The 4,193-nt window shown below is 33.6% G+C and overlaps 1 long non-coding RNA gene across 2 annotated transcripts; it reads right to left on the minus strand.

The window, feature by feature from the left end:
• Positions 1 to 312: 312 nt before the first annotated feature.
• On the minus strand, positions 313 to 2,915 carry LOC139899032 (uncharacterized). Of its 2 annotated transcripts, XR_011777281.1 has the most exons (6): positions 2,721 to 2,915; positions 2,272 to 2,471; positions 2,090 to 2,169; positions 1,229 to 1,704; positions 941 to 1,101; positions 313 to 865 (listed from the first exon to the last, which is right to left on the minus strand). It is a non-coding gene; the product is annotated as an uncharacterized lncRNA (long non-coding RNA). The 2 variants fall into 2 exon arrangements; XR_011777280.1 differs by lacking the exon at positions 2,721 to 2,915 and having other exon boundaries at positions 2,272 to 2,712.
• Positions 2,916 to 4,193: the final 1,278 nt, after the last annotated feature.

Raw genomic sequence — 4,193 nt, forward strand, 5'->3', positions numbered from 1 at the left:
TAGGTGCTGTGACGATAAGTATAACAAACCACAGGTACTATCGACGTAATTTTTTCTTAAATAATAAACAAAACGATATCAGGAATCAAGATTGCATCAAGGTAAGTTAGTCAGAATATTGGGGAACAAAAAAGCAGTCCACCTTAATGCTATTAACATGTAAGCTAAAGAAACCGCTACATTAAAATAAACTGTTATTGTATTTTCTCTAAATGGCACTGAAGACTCACTTTTATAACTAATTAACCATATATAGGCATATCAGTGTAGTTTGTAAAAGGGATATTTTCATTGAATGTAGCATATTTGACCAAGTAAAAAATATGGTCTGTTCTAGAACATATGCTAATTTAAACCAATTTAAAAAGCAAATAAAAATTTTGTGCTGATCTAGCACATATGCTACATCATCATCTTTGCATCTAGATACGACTTCTTTCAAGCCTTTGTCACAAATTGGTCATTTGTTGCATATTAAATCAACATCTTGAATTAATTTAAGATATTTACATGAGCTTCATTACGAACTAAACAATTTATAATATTTTTTTTTACATGCAAGGGAGCCAAGAACCTCCTAATTATTTTATTTTTCTTCATTTTCACCAACTGGGACAGAACATATATGTTTAACAGTTTTCATAGACATACCGATTGTTAAAGTGGAAATTCCATTGACTTATCACCCCGTTGCTATGGATAGCTCCATAAAGGTACAAAATCTGAAGAAAAGAAGTTTCGATGGATGTTTCCATGAATAGCTCCATCACAATTGAATTTTCCATGGATGTTCATGCTAGAAAAGAAGTTTGAAATGCTTGTTGTTGGTTTGAACATTACTCCCGCATGAATCACTCATCTCACCCTACACAAAAAGTCAAACAATTTAGTCAACCAAAATGTCAAATACAATACCAAGAACAGTTTGAAGAGTACTTACTTTAAAGGCCAAAAAACATCTAAACTCGAATGCGACTGAGATGAAGCGTGAAGCTTTAAAAGGATCCGGTGTAAGAAATTCTTTGGTGACACCGTGATGTTGATGCAATAAGTGTCTTTGTCGTTTGACCCATTTTGACACCTACTGTTAAAATGCTTTCTCTATATAAGGATCAACAATATTACACATCGTTTAATTATAAATAATTCTCAAATACAACTAATGTGTAACCAAACAAATCAAGTAATTAACCACGAGATTTTATCAAAAATAAATCCCTTACGCTACCTGAAAGGATGATTTTGAAGCTCTGAGATACCCGTTCTACTGCTTATATTGCATCAACAAGTTGATTTATCCAATTTAGATACCTATACCGACATGCATAAGGCAAAGACATAGGGTGTGTTTGGGTGACGAGCTTGTTGGAGCTTATGGAAGCTTATAGGAGCTTGAGCTTATGATTTTAATAAGCTCCAAGTCATAAGCTTCGTTTGGTAGAGAAAAAAAGTAGAGCTTATGAAATCATATGCTCTGAAAAAATAAGTTACTTTTAGTAGCTTATGAAAAAAAGTAGAGCTTATGAACTGGAAAATAAGCTCCAGCTAGTTTATCAAACACTTATAAAAAATAATAAGCTCCAGCTACCAGCTTAAAAAATAAGCTCCAGCTCCAGCTCTATCTCATAAGCTCCAGCTCCAGCTACTTTCATCCAAACACACCCATAATCAATCATGTTCCGGCTCTCATCCAGTACCACATACCTGTTCATTCATAATTACCAGGGCACAACACATTAACAAACTTATTATAATCTCAATTGATGCACTTTCTAAAAGTTCAATATGATTTAAAAAATCAGTCTCAAGCACCATGTAAATGATTCAACTATACAATGTATGTTAAGAGCGATACGGAATGCGGTTTTAGATAGCTTTTAATCTCATAAACATCTAAAATGAAATTTGAAAGATTTAGTTTTTTTCATATTGTTTGCTTATGTACATCAACATAGGTTCTAACCCATTTGACCATTCCCAACAACCCTTAATTCTTTATGTTTAATACTCAACATGCTTGAAGTAAACCATAACCCGAATGACCATTTCAAGTAAATAGAGAAACAAACTTCTAAAGTAAGTTTGGTACCCGGCATTAAAGCAAATGTCTTTTTAGAAAGTTCCCAAACTACATCAGTTAATCAACTGCACTCCTATTGAGCATGGATCCTACAAAACATTAATTAATTAGAACAAAGAAACGATATATATGTAGTCGTTTTCGTAAAATGAGGTGCAACCTCTCCAAGAACAAATGTAACGTTAAAATACCTAAATTTAGCAATTTGCAGTTCGAAGAATAAGAACGCAATTGTACCGACAATAACCTAAAAAGATTATTTTGATGTATCTCATAAGGTCTTCAAAGGTATCGTATTTGTAGCAATAGAAGTGTTGTCATCTTCCAGTTGAATCATCAGCATCATGAATCATAATTAATGATGTGCCAGTTACACATGACCAGTTATGCCCTTGAAGTTTTAAGACAAAATCATTACTATAAGCACATAATCATAGATGAGAGTGAATCAAAGTTTTGCTAGAATCGAAACTTTCAAAATTAGATTCTACTACATCAGTAACAAATTTTTACAAAAATAAAAGAACTATTCTTAAAAAAAATATGATTGACAAACCTAGAAGATGAGAGCTACACGCCTACACATAATCATTACCATCGTCAAATTAGTTTCGTAGAAAAAGAAAAACGAAAACAATACCTGGACGAACATGGGTATGAATTGGGAATGAAACTGACGAAAAGTTCTAGATTATAAACCCTAATCGTGAAGAAGAAAAATAGATTGGTTACTGAATAATGGAATATAAAACCGTGACCCGTAATTTTGATTTGGAATACTAAGAGGATCGATTTCAACACAATTCCAATTTGGAACCCTAATTTTTGATGTGTAATTTCGATGTGTAATTTCGTGTTATGAAGATTAATATTGTTCAATGCTTCTGTAGTGTAATAATAATGAAATGGAGGGGAGTTGAATCTTTACAATTTGGAAGGAAGGAAAATTACACTGAATAATCACTCCACTTCTTTTACTTTCTCTTCAAACTAAAACTCAGGAACACCAAATGTTTAAATTTTCTTTTCACTTCATTTCCTTTCCATCCAAAATCAAACTCTGGAACAAAGCCGAAAAGAGAAGATCGTTTTTGCGATGGAATTTAGCGTATCAGTTAACCCTCATTTGCGTTTGGAAAGAAGTTTTTTTTTGGTAGTCTTGTAAATAAACAAGTAAAATGGAGGAGAGAGACAAATGTTGAGTTATCACTTGATCCAATGAATGATATTGAAGATTGGTTTTTGATCTAATGGTCACTTCTTCTCCATTTAATTTTTTTTTTAATGATTAGGAGAAAAGGACTTTGTTATTATATATAATATAGAAATATAGATATAGAATATAGATTCTAAATTCTATTAATACTCATAACTCGAGTAATGGGCCTAGAGAAAATGGGCCTGTAGAAAATAGTCCTGGATTGATAAATAAAGAGGAACAACACATCGATGCCCATAACTCGTCTATTGGAAATCTCAGTGAGGAAGGGTTAATTCAACTGGTGAACATATTCGATCAAGGTGTACCTCCTGTGGCAACTCTGATTTGGAAAAAAACACCAGCAGTAAACCTAGTACAAGTAATAAATCCAATCAAAACGTTCGTGGTGAATCTTTCAACTCGCTAAACTCTGAAGGAATTCGGGATTATGGAAAATGCATTGGTTTAAAATGGAAGGAGAAATCCTCCCTATAGTAAGTCCCATTACTTTCTTCTAGTTAATCTTTTGTTTTTAATGAGGATAATCTCTTTGAAGATAAGAGGGTTCGGGTAGGTCGTGATGATATATTTGTTAGATTACAAAGATGAGTATTGTTTATTGAGTGAGTAATGCATACATACGGAAGGCATACATAGCCGATAACCTTAACTAGTGCAAGTGGGCTTAGCCCAATAACCAAAACATATGGACTAACATAAATATGTAGGCTAACATCCCCCCGCAGTTGGAGCGGGAGTACTCCGGACGCTCAAACTGGTCCTGAACTCATCAAATAGCGCAAACGGAAGTCCTTTGGTGAAGATGTCTGCAAACTGATATCTGGACGGGACATGTAAAACTCGAACCTGACCCTAAGCAACAAGGTCCAGAACAAAGTGAATATCAATCTC

Source organism: Rutidosis leptorrhynchoides, chromosome 3 (assembly GCF_046630445.1).
Source record: "Rutidosis leptorrhynchoides isolate AG116_Rl617_1_P2 chromosome 3, CSIRO_AGI_Rlap_v1, whole genome shotgun sequence".
NCBI lineage: Eukaryota > Viridiplantae > Streptophyta > Magnoliopsida > Asterales > Asteraceae > Rutidosis > Rutidosis leptorrhynchoides.